Below are 20,958 nucleotides of genomic sequence, written 5' to 3' on the forward strand. Positions count from 1 at the left end.
TTCCCCGCAGAGGAGTGGTGCCCCTGTTCTCCAGGGAGTCAGTTTAGTCTGAGCAGGGCAGCCCCTGTGGAAGGGAGTCCTCCTCTTTCAAAGCTTCATTGCTAGCAGGGGACATGGCTTGACCGCTGGGCAGGAGCTATTGCCGGAGAACCTCAGGGCCTGCTTGGTGAGAGTCCTAAGGATGGGTTTGGGAAAGGGGGAGTCTGAAGGAGCTCGAAGTCCTGGCCCACCAGAACCCCACAGCTCAGAGTCCATCTGGCTAGTCCAGGACTTCTGCTGAGTTCGTGACCCTCCTCAGCCTCTGTGCTCTCCTCTAATAAGAGGTTCTCGTGTCTGTAGTCTGTGGTCTCTCGTTGTAAACTAAAACAAACCAACTTTGTGCAACCCTGGAGAGATCTTTGTTAAGATATCTGTGTTTATACTGTTTCCCGTTTTCTTTTGGTAGGAGAGGAGGAAAAGCAGAAGGAGGGGCTCTTTCCTTCTCCGTGTCCATCTTTTGGCATCTTTTCTGTTCAATGCCTCGATTTTTATCTTCCTGGAGATGGAGGGAAGAGAAGAGGGAGCATACCTGAGGAGTACCTAGCACATGGTGGAAAAGCCACCAAGCCAGTCCTGAGACCTGGACTGTGGGTCTGACGACTGTCAAAGCGGCTGCTATTCAGTTATTTTTTCAGTTGTATTCTGTTTTCTTGGCAAAGACACTGAACTGCTTTGTCGTTTCCTTCTTCAGCTGAGGAAACTGAGACAAACAGGGTAAAGTGACTTGTCCAGGGTCACACAACAACCAAGTACCTGAAACCAGATTTGAACTCAGGTCTTATGCGGCTGCTGCTGCTGCTGCTGCTACTGGATTATAATTTACAGAGCATTCAATAGAAATTTCTTGAGAGCAGGGATCTTTTTTTTTTTTCTGGGTGTGGGATGAGGGGGTTGGTCTTTCTATGCCCAGTTAAACCAAGACACTTAGTAGGGACTTAAAAAAGACTTATCGATGAATTAACAAAGCACTTTGAAGTTCATTAGACATTCCAACATTGTTTTTCCCTTTTTCTTGATCATTAATATTCCCTTTTTATTTGGAGAGAACAATTTTAGTTGAATGATGAAGTCAGGATCCAGGTCAAAAAGGGTTTAGAAGACGGTGGCAGGAAAGGAAGTAGAGGCTCTGAAAATCCCCTTTTCTCCTCTATTATCTTTCCCAAACTCTGCCTTTCTAGGCCCTGAGGTCTGCTCCAGGTCTCTCATCGTGTTCCAAGCGTCCTTCCTAACTCCGACGTCCAACCCTCTGGTTTTTAGGAATCGTCCACGGCCGAGCGCCTCCTCCGTCGGATGGAGCTCGTTAGTCCTGTGCCAGACACATAGCTGGTGGTTGATAAGCGCTTCTGGAATGGAATTCTCCAGAAAACAGATTGGTATTTCACGTCTGAATGGTACAAATGGCAGAGAACATTCTCGGCTGCTATAACTCCTGCTACAAAGAAGGAAATTATCTATTAACTTAATAACAGGCTGCTCCGGGCCATGTAGCGACAGAGTCAAATCAATTTGGTCTGCGTGGCTGACGGGCCTGAAGCTCATGTAAACTCGGCCTCCCTCCCCAGGCCCTAGCAAGCTGCCAACTCTGATCTCACGGCCCCTTGGCTCTGCCTTTCCCTTCTGTTTGATGTCTTGTGGGCAGCTGCTGCTTTCCCAACTGATAGACCCCAAGCCGGGTATTCAGATAAGAACTCGCCGTTCCCACGGAGAGAATCAGGGACGAGCGCCAGCCTCGCAGGGCCCCCAGTGCCCGGGGAAGGGGCACCCGTCTGAGGCCATCCACTCCTGCCACGGCTGCGCCTCTCCATTTCCATCACCCGCATTCCTGGGCTGACGAGTGGGTTAGAACCCGAACATGGACTCCCTCCTCGATGAATCCGGCCTCTGTGTCCAGAGCTGGGGCAGGAGAATTAATGAGGACCCGGCCGACATGATCGATGGCACCAGACGCTCATTATGTGGCATCAGCTTCCAGCCAAACGCTCTTCTGACAGTTACTGCTGGGGGGGATTCATGATGGTCACCATTTCCCTCTCTGCGCTTGTCTCCACAGGCCAAGCCTGGGGGGGGAAATAACAGGCGGGAAGGGGATTCAGGGACAATCCAAATCAGGACCCTCAGAATGTCTGGTTATTCTCTTCCTGACAACGTAAGAGTGGGCATTCGAGGCTCTCCTCTCTTGGTTGGCACATTTCTGTACATCGAACAAGGGATTATCGTTTACTATATTATATAGAATATAATTATTCTGAAAGATATGAATTATATTCTGAAATATTCTGTGTCGTCTGCATGGACAGAGATTCAGAAAGAAAGGTCCCCTGTAGCCAGGCCTGCCACACTGGAAGGAGTGTGAGTGGGTTTGTGATGGTCAGCAGACACACACCTACTGCTGGTCAAGAATTGGCCAAGCTGGAAGGAAGAAACGTGATACCAGGTTGGCCAAAGGGGAAGGATTTTCTCAGCCATGACAATTGTGGAAGAGGGTCTATTCGGTCAGAGAGGGACTGGGACATGGAGGGTGGAAGAAGGAATGGGCAAAATACCAACCTTGAAGTACAGCCATTGTCTGTGTGGCTCTGTGCCTCCCTCTCTCCTGTCCGTCGCTATTGTTCTGTTGTGTCCATCTCTTTGTGACCCTGGGGGGCTTCCTTGGCAAAGACACTGGAGTGGCTTCCCATTTCCTTCTCTATCTTATTTTATAAATGAGAAGAAGAAGGCAAGCTAAGGTTAAGTGATTTACCCAGAGTCACACAACTTGGGTCTTCCTGACTTCTGGTATGACCCTCTATCTGACACACTGCCTAGCTGCCCCAGGAAGTGAAATATTTGTTTATAAAATGTCTTACTGAGGTGTGAGAGGTTTAAGGAAAAGAACAGTGACCTTGAAGAGAGGGATTTGTGGCTTTTGCCACATATTGCCTGGTGACCTTGGACAACTCATTGAACTTGCCACCCTGATAGAGGAAAGCAACCTATGCGTTGGGTGTACCCCAATGGAGAATTTATGGAGGACACAGACAAGACTTGGGGGCAACTAGGTGGTGCCGTAGTACATAGAATGCCAGGCATGGAGCCACAAAGACATCTTCCTGAATTCAAATCTAGACTCCAACACTAGCTGAGAGAATCTGGGCAAGTCACATAACCCTGTTTGTCTTAGTTTCCTCATCTGTAAAATGAACTAGAGAAGGAAATAGTGAGCCACTCTAGTGTCTCTGCCAAGAAAAACCTAAAGGGGTCACAAAGAGTTGGACACAACCAAACAACAATAAAATGGATGAGATTTGCCCAGGACAGGGAGACGTGAGTGTATCCTAACCTGCATTGCTAGAAGGAGCACCCTCATTGGTGATGGCCAACATTTCTATAATATTTTAGGTTTGCAAAGCACTTCCCATGCATTATCTCATTTGATCCTCAAAAAAAGTCTTGGGGGCAGCAGGGGCCATCACTATCATTATTTTACAGATAAGGAAACTGAGGTTTAGAAATATTAAATGACTTGCCATGGGACACACAGTTAGAAGGTCTCGAAGGTGAGATTTGAGCTCTGACTTGAAGGCCATTGCTATGCACTCACTGTGCCTGGCAGATAGCTGGAGCATGACTTGGCCATGCCAACATTCTTCACCCAAAGTGAAGGACCAAAGTATCATTACCTGAGAACTAGTCTAGCTATGATGAAAGAGGTTCACACTTCTGTGTGAAAAGTTTAGTTTTAGTCATGGCAACTCCAGGAGACAGTTTAAGGTATTGAAAGGTGTCCGTGAGTGTCAGTTGAGGAGTATCCATAGAGATGAAAGTATAGAAACTTGAAATAGTAAAGTTATCTGGCAATACAATTCATATTCTCATCAGAGGATGGACTCTCTTAGGGTAGGGATAATGATTTCTCTAAAATTCTAGACTTGCTTAGAAGACAGAAAGGTATAATGGAAATGGCACTGGCTTTGGAGTCAGAAGATCTAAGTGTGAATTCCACCTTTACCTCTTTCTACCTATAGGCCTTGGAGCAGGTTACTTCACCTTCTTGACCTCAGTTTTCTCATCTGTAAAATGAGGGTTTAGAAACTAGAAAACTTCTGAGACCTCTTCCAGTTCTAGGCTTAGGATATAATGACAAAGCTCTTTCATCTCTGTGGACCTCAGTTTCCTCCTTTGTAAAGTGAGCAAGTTGGAGTAAATGGTCTCTGAGGCCCCTTCTAGTGTTAGGTTAGATCCATGGTTAATCATTGGCCAAGTGAAGGGTTTGGCCTCGATGGTCTCTAATGTCCCTTCTAGTCCAAAATCTATGATCCTATGATCTTGCGCATTAATCAGACCACATGTGGACTAGCCTACCCATGTGGGCACCATATTTTAAAGGCAGCATTGGCTAATTATAGAGGGGTTTTTAACTTGGGGCCTCTGAACTAGTTATATATAAACAGTTTGATAACAATATTCTAATAAATTGGATTCCTTTATATTTTATGAAATTTTTATGTTTTGTGTATAGGTTTTATTTTATTTGTGTATATAAAAGTATTATTTCGGAGAAAGGGTCTGTAGGCTTCACCAGATTGCCAACGGGGTCCATACCACACACACACACACAAAATAAAGATCAGAATTCGTGCTCTACAAACAAGGCCAGATCTCCCAAATCTTGAGTTTGAGGTTGCTCTAGCAGCCCCCAAAGGTCGTGACTGGCCAAGAAATCCCTTCTCTGCTGGAAGGTTAGATTCTTGGATCACTCTGCCAAGAAAATTTCGATCCTTATTCCTCTACGCAGGAAATTGGGTTTCCGGGACACTGTCCATGAAATCCCCCCTCAGGCCATGTGGGCAAACACATGTTTGCTTCTGCAAGAACTCATGATATTCCAACACTGCCCCCAGCTGCTGCCATCTCTTGGGCTGGGAAAATTCACTGTCAGGAATTCTCTCCTTGGGCTAGGGAGGTAAGAAAGCTGTGGCTGATCATCTATAATTACCATGTGCTTTTTGCCTGAAGGTAGCCATTAATGGTTCTTGTGGGGAGGAGACTGTGTACATGCACCAATTTCCCCCCATCCCACCTCCCACAGAATTTCAGAATCGGGAGGAAACTCAGACCATCTAGTCCAATTCGTACCTGAAAATAGAATCCCGCTCCTTCAACCCACCCAACAAGTAATCATCTAGTATCTTCTTGAAGTCCGTCAACAAGGGAGAAGCCACTCTTTCCAGAAGTAAAATTCTCTTCATTTTTCCTGGTTCTGCTCAAAGGGACCAAGAAGGACAAGTTCATTTCCTCTACCATATGATAACCTTTTAAATATTTGAAGGCAGCTGTCCTGTCCTCCCTATGCCTTCTCTTCTCCAAGTTAGAAGTCCACAGTCTCTTCCTCTGATCTTTATGTGGTTTTGCCTCAAAGACCATCCTGATTTCCTTCCTTGGAGATTTTCCAAGTTCAAGGTCTTTCTGAAAGTAGGATTCAGAGATAAAGAATCCTTCCTATGTTGTCTGAAGAGGGCAGAGAATAGCCAGACCAGCACTTCCTTATTCCTTAAATCAGAGATCCAGAGAGGTAAATTGATTTGCTTAAAGTCATGCAACAGGGAGAAGTTAAGCTAGGTTCTGAACCCAGAACTCTTCCCACTTCACCAACTCTCTTTTACAAATAAAGAAGTTGAGGGTTAGAGAGGAAAAGTGATGCTTCCTATCTGACTTCATACAAGTCAAAATCAGAATGTGTAATTACATAGGCAAGTGCTAAGGGGTAGAGCTCTAGACCTGAAGTCAGGACAGCTGGAGTTCAAGTCCTACCTCAGATACTTGAACACTTATATTCTCTCTGCCTCAGTTTTGTGATTTATAAAATGGGGATAATAGCTTCTATATTCAAGAATTGTTGTAAGGAAACAATAAAATCATATTGTGCATTTAAATAGTAGTTTTTATTATTAATAATCTCCCTTTGCCTCAGTTTCTTTCTCTGTAAAGTGGGGTAAAAATAGAACCTACATCTTGCTAGAATAAAATGAGATCATATTTATAAAGATCAGAGACCATCTGGTCCAATCCTTTCTTTTTATAGATGAGAAGGCTGAGGCCCAAATTGGGGAAGCAACTTCCCCAAAGTTACTAGTGAAAGATCAGTACCTCTGATGCTCTATCTGTGCTCAATATTTGGGCCCTATGGCAGCCTGTTGCCTCCAATAAATTGACCTTATTGGGTAACTAAGCTATGGAGATTGCTTCACCTGGGATAAACTGGACCTTGTCATACTAGAGCCCCAAGGAGAATAAGGGATCTAAACTTCATCATCTGTTCTCTGACCATACACAGGTTTGGTTGGATTCCAGGAAACACTCAGCTCGGCTTTGTGCCAAAGAAACCTCCAAATCAGGGAAGAGTGAGCTCTATCACTAGTACTTACATAACATATTTCACCATTGTGTCGTGTCTCCTCTCATTCCTAAATGTAATGTCAGATCACCAGGGAGAACGAGAAAACAAGTGAGAAAGAAGAGACACATGGAGAAGAGAGGGAAAAAATAGAGAGGTGAGGGAAAGAGAAAGGAAAAGGGTAGTGAAAGTAACTAGGAGAAAAGAAAGAGAGGAGAAATCACTTAACAGGGGAAGAGGAGAAAGTAGAGAAAGGAGGAGTGTAAGGATTAAAAATTAATGGTTTGACTAAAATATATGAAAATTATAAATAATAATTATGGTTGCCGATTAAGTATTATTGCTCAAAGTCAAAATGATTTTAATAACTTTTATTTACAAAAGAGGTAGAAAGACTGAAAGCAGAGAATACAAAAAGCTAGAGAAGACATTAGCCTAACTAAATATTGTTCCAATGCTCAACTCAGTCAGGACTTATTGACCCTTCAACAAGAATTAAACTCTTTCCAGAAGACAAGAAGGGAAAGCTAGCTATCCCCTCAGCCAAGTTCCCTCCAAGAAGCAGGTCTCTTCTTGAAACTGACTTCCTTCTTGAAGCAGTACTCCTTAGCCCCAGAAATTCAGGGCCTTTATAGTGGCTTCTTGTCCCTTCCCCTCTTCACAAGGGCCAATCATAGCTTCTGAATTGCCCAGCACTGCCAAGGGTGGGCAGTGTCTGTGGGGTTCACTTCTCACCATCTGGAGGTGTGAATTCTCATGAAAAGGGTTCACTGGTTCCTGGCTGGTTGAGTTTCTGAGGGTGTGAATTCACCAAGTGGCTTTTGAGCTCCTCCACCTAGTTCAAGCTTGTGTTGATTCAAAACAAAAGGTAGACAAAGGAGAGTTAATCCTGTCTTCACAATCTAGTGAGGTACTAAATAGGGGTACTTAAGTTATTATTAACCAAAGTGTTAACTCTAACAAGGCAGAGAAAATAAAGGATTCCCTTTTTACAAGTGAAAAATCAAAATAGACAAAGAGAACAAAAAATTTCTTTTTACAAGAGGTAGAAAAAGGAGAGAGGGAGAGAACAAGAGACAAAAAAAAACTGACAGACTGAAAGAAATGACAAACTAAGAGACAAAGAAGAAAAAGAGGAAGAGAAAAGGTAAGTGAGATAGAGAAGAAGAGAGAGGGGAGGGGGGAGAGAAAGGAGAGAGAGAATGAGAAAGAGAATGGAGAGAAAGAGAGGATATAAGAAATAAGTGATGAAAAATAGATGAAAAAATTGAAGTATTTCATACTGAAAGACAAAGAAGGAAGAAAAACAAGACAAAAAATAGAGGAGGCAGAAAAGAAAAAAGGGGGAGAGATTTTGAAAAACATAAAGAGAAAGGATAGAAAAGGAAGGAGGCTGGGTTGGGGAGGGACTTTTAGTATATGAATAATTAGGACAGGAAAGGTTGTGAGTTCCATCTCAGTTCAGAGCTCACTCAGAAGACCTGAGAGGCTCTGAAACAGAGGGAGAATGTGAGGGGTCCAGCAAAGAAAGTAGCCCAAACCAGTGCAATGCAGTAGTCTCTCTGGGCCACTGGAGAAAAGGTAAGTAACTGAGGGGCCATTCCTTCTGGGAGAACCTGATGGGACCAAGATTTATCTTTTTAGAATTGAAGGGAGTTTTTCCAGGGGCACACTGGACCAACTCTCTGGAATTAGCATCTTTTCTAGCTAGTTGCTGGAATTGTGTTTTATTCAGGATTTGTGCCCAGTGATTGTCTCAATGACAAAATGATATCACCAGCACCTAAAAATGGCACAACCCTGGCATCACCAGCAAAGAAAGGACTCATAAGAAAAGTCTTCAATCCACAGTTTGTTTGGGGGACTTGTTTTGGGAGAAGACCTTTATGATGACCCTTTCCTAGCATGTGAATCAAAGACAGGCAGAGCTGGGGCCCACTGGGGCTTCTTATTCTTGACACTCATCCCAAAATGGAGTGGAGGAGTAGGTGGGGGGCAGTTAGGGCCTACTTCATACAAATGAAAAAAAAAACCCTCCCAGAAACCATCTTCCTTTCTGGCCATGATCTGTGTATTTGGATCCACTGATTAGAAAGGCAAAAAAAAAAGTCAAACTCTCACCTTCCCCATGTACCCTTGAAAAAAAGAATGAGAAAAGAAGAGTGGATGGAAAATATCTATTGGAAAAAGACTCCCCCAAAGTTGCACAGATCAGAGAAAAAAGCATTGAGATTGTAAGGGTGAAAATTAATGGTTGGACAACAATTTTATGAAATTATGTGGTTGCCAATATTTATTACTTTTCAAGTCAGAAATTTATTTACAAAATATAGGGAAAACAATAAAGTAGAGAAATGTGAAAGAGGTTAGAGAAAATACCTATACTAGTTCTCAGCCAGGAGGACTGGTGGTGAGTAACCACCATGGTCTCCTCCAAGATGCAAACTAGTCTCTCAAGAAACTAAGAAAGGACTCAGCCCTTTTCCCTCACCCAAAGAGGTAGTTCAGGAGTCAGAGTCTAAGCTGAAGCTGTTATGCCCAGTTTTGGTCCAATTGCAAGGATGAGTTCACACCAACAATGTAAGGGCAAAAGGAACTTTATTGCTAACTCAGAGTTAGGGTTCAGGACACTAGAACTAACCTGGACCCCATTGTGAGGGAAGCATGGGCTTTTAAGCTAGATGCAGAGTGTATACAAATGTCCTGGAACCTAGTTACACTGTGCTACACGGTTACTAACCGTGGGTTCTTGGACAAGTCCTGACTGGAAAGTCCCTACCTTGTGGTTGCTTGATTCCTGTGTCATAACTTTGGGATCCTACAAAGCCGAGTTCCAAGTCCATGATCCAAGCCACAGTCTCCAGCAAAGCTCCTTTGAAGACTATCTCCAGAAGACACTCTCTTCACACTATCTTCACAAAGACAATGTGCCTCAAGCCAAAGGATTTCATGGCTTTTATGGTGGCTCCTTGTCTCTTCCCCTCTTCACAAGGGCCAATTACAGTTTCCAAATTGTCTAGCATTGCCCAAGGGAGCAATGTCTGTGGGATTGACTTCTTACCTTCTGAAGCTTAAGTTCTCATCTAAGGGTATAAATTTTCTAAAATTCATCTTCTGGAAAGGTAAATATTTCTCCTGGCTGATAGAGTTTCCAAGGGTGTGAATTCACTAAGTGATTTGCAGTTCCTCCCCCTAGTTCAAGCTTGTGTCGATTCAGTCAAAAGGTGGGCAAAGAAGAGTTAATGCTGTCTTTACAATCTAGTGAGCTACTTAAATTAGTGTTAACTAAGGATAGAAAATAGAGTAAAGAATGCTCTTTCAAGATGCTGAAACATGACCCAGTTACCTTGGACACTAAAAAACTAAATCCTAGAGACATATGGAGCAAGAAAAAGATGGAATGATACCCGATACAGGACAACCAAGCCTCTAACCTGGAGATGGGAGTGGGACTGATTTATGGGGCCAAGACAGACTCTCTCCAGAGCCACACAGAATTCTTAGAGTGCATCTGTCAAGGGTTCTGAAGAAACAATAAAATAAAAAGCATGGTGATTTTTTTAAAGATATGATTAAAAAAAGAATTGATCACCTCTTAAAATTACACATCTGTAGCTAGACAGCCATTGAATCCAGTCCTGAACCCACATTTTAAATATGGTAGCCAAGGGGTAGAGTGCTGGGCCTGGAATTAGACAGGCTCATCTTCCCAAGTTCAAATCTGGTCTCAGACACTTATTAGCTGTGTGACTTTGGGCAAATCACTTAACCCTGTTTATCTCAGTTTCCTTCTTTGTAAATGAGCTGGAGAAGGAAACGGCAAACAACTCTAGGATTTCTTCCAAGAAAACTCTAAATGGGGTCATTAAGAATCAGACACAACTAAAAACTATTAAACAATAGTAACAAAAGGTCCTCAACAGGTTAAGTAGCTGGTCCACAGTCAGATAAGCAGAAGTGTCAGAGGTAGGATTGGAGCCCAGGTCTTTGGAAGCCCCATAATGGACTCATTTCTCTACCAAGCTGCCCTTCTAGTTAGCTTAGTACTGGGAAAAATAATATCCAAAAATGAGATTTAGTGTTGTATAACTCACAGCACCAACCAAGGAAGATAGAGGTTTGTCACTATTATCCTTCCAGCCCAGTCTTCTCATGTTAGAGAGAAAAAGCCCATCTGTGTCACATGTTAGAGATGTTCCCTCCTTAGAAGTTCAGGATGTTGGCTAGCAAGAGAAGGCGTTATCTGCTGCCTGTACTTCCAAGGAGAAGCTTAGAGACCTTCGAGCACAGATTCTGATGGAAAAGGAGGAGATTTGAAGGCTTCCTGATTTTTTCAAGGTTGGCAAACAAGAGAGACATAGAAGGTCCTATTCGTGATGATGGGAACTACAGGACCATTTGGGCCCATTTTAACTCTGGAGTTGTTATGAAGATGGGCCATTCTCACCTGCTTTTGGGGAAGGGGGGGGGCAAAAAGCAAGTAAAGATGACCTCCTATGGTAATATGCCAATTATTTGGACAATGATGAAAGAATGACCTTCACTTAGGAAGTTTGTTTTTTTATTTGAGGAATCAAAAACCTTACAGATATACCTTCATTTGTTTGTTTTTCTCTGAGATTCTACAGTGGAAATATAACTCAGGATGTACAGGAGAAGGGGAAATATAGAAAAATCATAACAAGGATGAAAAGTCTAACTTCTCAACATGGGATAAGGACTGAACCTCTGATTCCATTTGTATAGGTGAATCTCAGGTGGGAACCTCTTGACTTTGAGTTCTGTTTGCTCTCCAATATACTACCCTGCCTGCAACCTTACTCATTAATATAGCTTTGTAAAAAATAAAAATAATAATAGCTAATATATAGAGAGAGTTTTAAGGTTTGCAAATCATTTTACAAATATCACCCCATTTAATCCTCACAACAACTTGGGCAGGGAGGTGCCATTATCATCCCCATTTTACAGATGAGGGAACTGAGCTAAACAGAGGCTCAGTGACTTGCCCAGAGTCATACACCTAATAACTGAGGCAGGATTTGAACCTGGGTCTTCCTAATTCCAAGTTTAATGATTTATCTACTATGCCACTTATTTGCCTCATGTTGGACTTTTGAGTTAATATCATGGCTCTGATTTAAAGTAATCATGGGCCTCTTATGTTCCTGAGTTTTTCCTCTGGATGGGAAGAGTCTAAATTTCCTTCCAGCTCTAAAACTTATTATTACTCCCAAAATCAATTATTTCACACTTCCCAGCTGTGTGACCCTGGGCAAGTCACTTGACCCCCATTGCCCACCCTTACCACTCTTCCACCTAGGAGCCAATACACCGAAGTACAAGGGTTTAAAAAAAAATCAATTATTTCATATATGGATGGTCTATCTATTGATATAGTTAACAAATCCTGTTCTGAGTTTGGCAACAGTACATGTTCCTAACGACCCATTTCACAGGTCATTTAAGAACCAGACTACCTTTTCCTGGGTCCATACTCTAAGAATTTGCAGCTTCTGAGAGCCTAGGGTTATTTCTATACCATGAGGCATGAAAGAGGTAGCCTATCTCTAAAATGGGTATATAATGAGGGAAATAACTACTTTATCTTCATTTTATAGTCAGAAAAAATGAAAGTCAGAGAAAGGAACTGAATTGCCTAGCGATACACAACTAAAATCATTCTGATGCTATCCCTCCAGCCCCTTCTAGATCACTCAAAGAATGACTATCCAAAGGGAATAATATCAAATGTGATGAAAAAGAAGTTCCACACCCAATCCTCTCAGAGCAAAATTAATAAGAGCAACCCAGTTTTATGGCATCTGCTTCCTCCTTCACCAGCTTTCCACCATCTCTGGAGATGGGAGGGAGAAAGAGAGAGAGGGCATTCTGAGATTTTAAAAAATAGAGTCAGGTCATTCCAACTGGTACTCAGTGTTCAATGGTGACTCACTATTTAGTCTTAATAAAAAAACAGCTTATCAGTGACTCAGTTTCCCGGAAAGAGATAATAGGATTGATTTCTCTATTGACATCACTTAAAGGGCAATGAATAAAACCACTGGTATTTTCCTAAATGTTATCAAAACAGGAGTGAGTTTTCTGCCCTGCTGAGAAATCTCTGGGGCCCGGAAGTGGAAGGAACTGGAAGGCTTGGGATATTCTCTCCTAAACTGTGGGAAGTCTATAAAAGGCCAGACCTTGGGCAAATAGGAAGCTGGGTGAGTTGTTGGCCATTCTTAGCTTCAAAGTCCCCTCGCTTCCCCACATTTTCTTCTGCTTGATGAATGGAATTGAAGCCCCAAAGGTTAAGGATTTGCAAAGAACAGTAAACTTAATGGCACAGAAATGAATAATAATAATACATGTCTATATGATAAGTTTTGCACAGAGATAGACAGTCTTCATTCTTCTAGTCTCTCTTTCCTTAATCCTTTCTTTACACAGTTGTCAATTGGAAATCCCTATGTCAGAGCTGTCCATGTCACTTTGCTCTTCAAAGAACTTCAGTGGCTCTTTATTACTTTTGGGATAAAATACAAATTCATCGATTTGATACTAATATCTAAAAAGGGAGGCTGGAGCTAGATTGGGAAGGATTTTATTCTCTATGTCTTCCCCAAGTCTCCATTTTCCATCCCAATGGGTCTGCTTGATGTTTCCTATTACAGAATTCTTTGCTTAGTCTATCTCCTGTGTTTGAAATAGGTCTCCCCCGTTTTATCTGTGTAATCCCCAACTTCTTTCAAGGATCATCTGAGGAGCCACTTCATCTATGAGCTCTCTGCAGAAGGAATAGAGAATTCACACTTGAAAGGTTAACTTTCTCCAAGTTTCCCAGCTAGTATGTGTCCAAGGCAAGTCTTGAACCCAGATTCTCCAGCATCTAAGGCTAGCTCTCTAGCCACTTACACCTACCTACCTGCCTGGGACTTCTCTTTTCCAATTACTGTGTTTTCTGTCACACATCCTTATCTCTGTATGTGTTGCTTCCTCCCACCAGAATGCCAACTCCTTGAGGTCAGGAGATGATTCCACTTTTGTCTTGTATCCCCAGCACCTACCATAGTTTCTGACAATTGGAACTTGAATGCTTTTTAAGGGAAAAGAGGAGAGTGGAGGGAAAAGGAGAGCTGAATAATTACAATTCGACAATATAGAGTTTTGGAACTGTGGGTCCCACCCTAAGTTATTGGAGAAAACCTGGTTATTTTCTATGTATTTCCTGGGGAAGCTGCCTCAGTGGCCTTTATGACCTCCCCCAAAAGACTTTAAAAACACATGTAACCACCATGAGTAGAAAGACCCACATCCGTAAAAGCCATTAGTGCCGACAAATGATTGAAAGGCAGAAGGTGTGTGTGTGGAGGGGGAGAGGAAGACGGATGGGGAGGGGTGGTGTGGAAGCAGCTCCTCACCTTGTACCATTTACTGGCAGGAAATTAGAAACAATTAGATCTGTGAAGCTAAGTGGCAGCTTCCAGGCTAGGACTGGGAGGTGGGGGATGTCAGGCTTCAGGGAAGCTCAGTGGAAAGTGTAAGGAGAGAAAGGACCCAGGGCAGCTTTCCCAAAATGCTGACTGGAGGGGCTGTCCCAAGCTTAAGCCTCTTCCTTTCAGAAGGACCAAGTTTTGTTTACTTCATGAAAGTCATGTGGTGTGATGGGATGGAAAGAGCGATGGCATCACTGAGCATCCAGGGTCACTTCCTTCCGTACCTTATTAGAGCCTGAAAGACTTAAGGGAAAGTCTTGCCTACAGAAGATGGTTAATAGATATGTTCTGAAGGGTACCATAATTTTATCAGTCCACCAAAGGAAATTTGTATCTGCCTTGCAAATAGAGTCTTAGCTTCTAGATTAGGGGGGTGAAGCCCAATTAGAAACAGATCTCTGAGGGCTCCATATTGACTTAGAAAACCACAAATTCACATTATCAATGTGCTCTTATTTTCATACTTATTTGGTTAAACATTTTTCAATTATGTTTTAATCTGGTTGGGACATAGCTTGGGCACATCTTCAACAGAGCTCTGGGTCATCCAACCAGTATGTGTCAGGATTTGATCTCAGATCTTTCTGGCATTGAGGTCAACTGTCCATTATGTCATATTACCTTTCATGGAGTGAGCATATGGGCTAAGACAAATTTTGGCTAGATGTCAGTGTCATGGAAGGTGACTAGCAGGCTCCCCTGCTCTGTATACACATGCTTTCTCTAGCACAAATTATGGCGTTCTCAGCCTTGCTTTGGCCATTTCTGGGGAAATGAGTGCCTCAGCTCTGAGGAGTTTGTCATTTGGGGATGACAGAGCATACCTCGGTTAGTCCCTTGTTCTCCCACCCCAGGAACATTTCATTAGAAATGATTTATCACTAAATGGTCCACTATTCACCAAACCTAGACAGGAATGACTCAAGAAGCTGTCTCTCTTTCAGTTCCTGTTTGCTAATCTTTTTAGAACTCTCTGAATTTTTCCCTGAAGAGGTGGAGGGGAGACTTTTGTTGTTGGTTTGTTTTTTTTTTTTTTGCAGGGAGGATGTTCCCCACTTAAGCAGCAGGACAGCTGCAAGTGCACGACAGCCAAAGCTAGGGATATTCTAGTAAACATTTGACAACTGGATCTCCAGGGGAAAAACAAACGTACACAAGATACATGTTTAAATTTAAATATTTCAATGATATTTATCACTCCATCATTTTCTTAACTTTAGATAACAAAATAATAAATCAAGCTCTGATTTGTAGAACTTGCTAAATTCTGAGGTATAAATGCTCACACTTAAAATTTAATAATCAACTCTTTGCCCAGTAAAAATAGGCTCTATTTGCATCACTCTATACCCAAACAAAGCAAATATTTAGACTCAGCCACATAAGCCTGCATCTTCAAGCTCTATTGGTTTCTTCTGCTCTGCATTTCTTCCTCAGTAGATAAGTAAACAGCATTTCTGGGTTGGAGGCTTCCAGTTATGATAGAGAGATCATAATAGCACCTACTTCCTACTGCTATTGGGAAGATCAAATGAGATAATATTTGTAAAGCATTTAGCACACTGACTGATGCACAATGGGTGCTTAATAAATCCTTGTTCTCCTTCCCTTCATGAGCTAGAAGCCCACTTTATGGATTTGAGAACTCTTGGGTCCTCAATCATCCCAGCTCCATTTTGGGAAGATCTCTCGGCAGCTATTCCAGTCTTCTTGGAGCAGATGGAAAATGAGCCCAGGTCCTGGTTTGATTTTCCAGAAGACACAGACCTGGAGGGATTTGGTTGACCAATGCAGAATTGAGATAAAGGTGAAATGCTGATCCAGAAGCCTCGCAAAATGTTTCAGGTTTGATGCTATATCAGCCTTCACTGAAAATATACAGTAGTTCTAAGACATTACTTCTGCATATTTATGTAGCCTTGTATGAACTTTCTGTTTATGTTGAGCATTTCTTTTGTGTGAAGGAAAGAACTACCTGTCCTATATATAATTTACATAGTACATGGAAGTACCTTTCCCATTTGTCCATTTCTAATATCTTTCCTCAACATGAACTAAACCTAGAAAATTTCCCCAGGATGTGTTAAAGAATATTAGAAAACCCAATATTAAGATTAATTCAGAATGGATAAATGACTTAAATATAAAGAGGGAAATCATAAACAAATTAGGTGAAGATAGAATAGTATACCTGCCAGATCTATGGGAAAGGAAGGAATTTAATACCAAGCAGGAGATAGTGAACACTACAAAATGTAAAATGAATAATTTTGATTATATTAAATTAAAAGGTTTCTGTACAAACAAAACCAATGCAACCAAAATTAGAAGGGAAGCAACAAACTGGGGAAAAAATTATAATAAAAACCTCTGACAAAGGTCTAATTTCTCAAGTTTATAAGGAGCTAAGTCAATGGTACAAAAAAATCAAGCCATTCCCCAACTGACAAATTTTCAAGGGACATGAATAGGCAGATTTCAGATAAAGAAATCAAAACTATCAATAAGCACATGAAAGTGTTCTAAATCTTTCATAATTAGAGGAATGCACATCAAAACTCTGAGGCACCACCTCACACCTGGCAGATTGGCCAATATGATGGTAAAGGAAAATAATAAATGTTGGTAAGAGTAAGGCAAAAATCGGGACACTAAAACATTGCCAGTGGAGTTGTGAATATAGACATTCTGGAAGGCGATTTGGAATTATGAACAAAGGGCTTTAAAAGAATGTATAGGCTTTGATCCAGCAACACCACTACTAGGTTTGTACCCCAAAGAGATAAGGAAAAATACTTGTACAAAAATATTCATAGCTGTACTCTTTGTGGTGGCAAAAATTGGAAAATGAAGGGTTGTCCTTCAATTGGGGAATGGCTGAACAAATTGTGGTATATGCTGGTGATGGAATAGGATTGTGCTATAAGGAATGATGATCTGGAGGATTTCTATATGAACTGGGAAAACCTCAATGAACTGATGAAGAGTGAAATGAGCAGAACCAGGAGAACATTGTACACAGAAAGTAAAATATGGTGGGATGATTAAATGTAATGGACTTTGCTACTAGTAGCAATGCAATAAGCCAGGACACTCCTGAAGGACTTATGGGAAAGAATGCTAACCATATGGAGGGAAAGAACTATGGGAGTAGAAATGCAAAACACACACACACACACACACACACACACGACATCATTTATGACATATATATGTGTATATGATTTGGGGTTTAGGTTTTAAGAGATCATTCTATAGCAAAAGTGATGGAAATAGGTATCAAGTGATGCTACTTGTATGACCCAGTGGAATTGCTTGTTGGCTCTGGGAAGGGGGAGGGAAAGAAAATGAATCATGTAAACCTGAGGAAATATTATAAATAAATAAATGAAACAGAGTTATTTTGGTAACTTTGAAAAAAAAAGAAAAAAGAAAAATATAACTGGACTCTTCTTTCTAGAGACAAAGCTTTCTCAGAATTGAATCTCATTTCTTTGTGTAGGTCCAGAACTAAGAGGGACTCCTTAGTGGGGAGAGAGAGACTGAGCACCCCAGACTTTCCAAGCCCAACAACAATCTTGTTGTTATTACTTGAAAACAAAAACTGTTCTAATCTTTAGACCTATTCCAAAGTGTGAAAAAGTAATGGGTTCCCCTTCAGTGGGGAAGTGAATATTGTGGTGGGAATTTATTCTCAGGTATAGATTAGACTAGATGACTGCTGAAGTAGTTTCCCGCTCTGTGATTTCTGTGATCCACTAATTCTGATATGGGTTTTCTCTCCATCTAAGCAAATTCCAACTCTTCTTCTATACCTTCTACTAGCCTCTGCAGACTTCATAATTTTGTGATTATGTGACATTCCAAAGAATACAACCCTTTGGAGCCATTTTGGAATGGAGGCTCCCCAAACTGAACTAGCTTTCTGGTTTGGAAGGACACGGGAGCTTTAATTCAAAAGGCACAAGATTGGAGAACCCAGTTCCTTGTGCATGCCTGGATAGAGCAGTACTCAGAGAAAATTCAATGAAGGATGCACAAAAGTGTCCTTGAATGATCAGAATGTATGGAGTTATAGGAGAGTTATTAGTGACATTTAAAAGTCACTTAGTCTAAAACTGTCACTTTATGAATAAAATAACTGGTAGCCAATTCAACAAACATTTATTAAGCACCTACTATATGCCAGGCAGTGTGCTAAGTGCAGGGGATAGAATTAGTAAAAAAAAATCTCCTGTTTTCAAGTTCAAATCTAAGGGTTCAGAAGAGGAGAGGAACACACAAAGGAGGCAGGAAAATGGGGAAGAAAGGAACATAACAAGGTACCCAACATGGGGGCATCTAGGAATCAGGTACAGCAGCAGATGGAAAGTAAAGAGGGCTGGAAATCCAATTTATACCCTCTTCAAAGGAAGACATTTGGAGGAGTTTGGTACTCTGCCCTCCAGTACTTTAATGGAAGGGGAGAGGAGGCTTAGGGTGGTGGGTTCAGTCAAGGCTTGAGTTAGCAGAAGGGTGATGTGATTAAAGTGATGAGTTTATCCTAGGAGAAACATGAATCAGATCCTCCTTAGGCAAAGAATGACAGTAGTCCAAAAAACATTGATTAAATGCCTACCATGTGCTAGGCACTGTGCTGAGAACTAGGCATATACAAAACTAGGCATATAAAAAAGAAAAAGATAGCCCCTGCCCTCAAGGAGTTTACAATCTAATGGAGAAAGATAATATGTTCAAAATAAACTGAAGAGTGGGGTGGAGGGGGTACCAAAGGTGCTGGCACAAAGGCAGAGTGGTAGAAAATAAAGAATTAGCTGAAAAATTCCGAGCCCTTGATAGAAAGGCTTTGGGAAGAATGTATTTATCTGCCTTCCAGTCCTCCAATCAGAAGGGAGAAGTAACTAATAGTACTAAGGAGGTGTGGATTATCAAAGCAGAATCAATCTCCACGATGAGATTTCATATTAAGACTTTTTTCCTGGGGGAAGTGTTATATAAATGGAGAGGAAACCAAACAGAGAGACTGATGGGAAATGAAGACACAGTAGAAAGTGTTGGACTCAGAATCCAATGAAGGGACCTGGATCTCAGCCCTAATTTTGCTATTTTTGGTTTAACTATAATCTGGTGCTTCTGATATACATATCAACATCATGCCTTGGTAAATGCCAATATACCCTTTGGTAAATGCTCTTTGCCATAGCTGGTGCTCCATGGGCTAAGTGATGGTGAACCTATGATGATGTCAAGGCCATAATGAATCATTGTCTCAAAATTTTAGCCATAGAAATACAGAAATTCTGAACTTCAAGATGCCCTTTCCTGATTCCCCCATTATTAGTATTATTTTTTAGTACTCTACTCAACTTTCTCATTTGTTGCTATTGTTCAATTATTTCAGTCCTGATTCCTTGTGACTCCATTTGAGGTTTTCTTGGAAAAGGTACTAGTGGTTTGCCATTTCCTTCTCCAGCTCATTTTACAGATGAGGAAACTGAGGTTCATAGGATTAGGTGACTTGCCCAGGGTCACCCAGCTTAAAATAAGTGTCTAAGGTCAGATTTGAACTCAGGAAGATGAGTATTCCTGACTCCAGACTTGGAGCTCTGTGAATATGGTACCACCTATGGAATTTATTTTGCATTTATTTGTAGGTATCTAGTACATACAAGGAGCTGGGGGGGGGTGTGAAATGGAGAGAGAAATAGTCTTGAAGTTAGATGATCTAGCTTAAGTTCTTCTTTTGACAGTCACTGGATTTGGGACCTGGAGCACATTATTTCACCTCTCAAGTGCTATAGGAAATTCTTAGAGTATGTGATATGCATGGCAGAAGAAGCACTGACCTACATCGACAAAATTTCCTTTCCTTAGGGGAGATGGGTTGTTGTCTCATTCCCTTCTTTGGAGCCAAGCTAGGTCATGATTATTTAATAGCATTACATTTCTATTTTTGTTTTAATTTCTTTTAAAATGTATATTATTTTAATCATACTAAGCATCAGTACGTTTGTCTTCTCATTCTCTCTACATATCCTGTTCTTCATTTCTTACAACTTAGTGACATTCCATTACCAATGGGCACCAGTATGTAGCCATTCTCAAATTCATGTCAGCTCATTTTCTTAAGCTTTTCTACCTCTTCATATATTCTACCAGATACTGAGGCACCAGATGTGAAAAAGATTTACCATGTTTCTATGGTGATCAACCAATCACAGCATGCCACATTTGAATTAATTGTTTGCTCTCTTTCCAATATAAATTTTGATCATTCGAGAATATTCAGTCTGAGTTTTATCTCGTGCCATAGTCCTTTGAGGATGGGTATCCTACTGCATTATTTTTACTGTTCTGGGACTCAACACAATCTTCAGTTACCTTCCTCCTCCATAATTTACAAATGTGCCTTGGCATGTAGATCAAGGATTTATTGACTGAGCTGATTTCAGGGCTCTTTGGATCCTTCCTTGTAGTGATTAATTCATAGTCACTATTTCTTAGAGAAGCTGAACTAATATAAAGCAATGTCATTATTTATATTCATTTCCCTTTTCCAAGAGTCATTCTGTTGTTCATTCTTTTCAGTCATGTCTGACTCTTTGTGACACCACTTAGGGTTTCCTGGCAAAGATACTGGAGTGGTTTTCCATTTCCTTCCCCAGTTCATTTTACAGAATGAGGAACTGAGGCCAAAAGGGTTTAGTGACTTGCCAAGGTCACACCACTGTGTCTGAAGCCAGATTTGAACTCAGGAAGATGAGTCTTCCTCACTCACCAAGTCTGGTGCTCTATCCATTGTACCATCTACTTATCCTTCAAGTTTCACTGATTTGTCTAAATCAGTGATGGGCAAACTTTTTAAAGAGGGGGCCCAAAGGAAAGGAAATGCTCATTTGTCAGTCTGTTTCTAAGGCAACTCTTTTGAAGTTTCATTGTATTGTATCCTACTCATTGTATTCAACAGATTAGGAATAATGTGCGAGGGCCAGATAGAACATTTCAGTGGGCTGCAACTGGCCAGCTGTCCATAGCTTGCCCATCACTGGT

The sequence above is a fragment of the Gracilinanus agilis genome, chromosome 4 (assembly GCF_016433145.1).
Source record: "Gracilinanus agilis isolate LMUSP501 chromosome 4, AgileGrace, whole genome shotgun sequence".
Classification (NCBI taxonomy): domain Eukaryota; kingdom Metazoa; phylum Chordata; class Mammalia; order Didelphimorphia; family Didelphidae; genus Gracilinanus; species Gracilinanus agilis.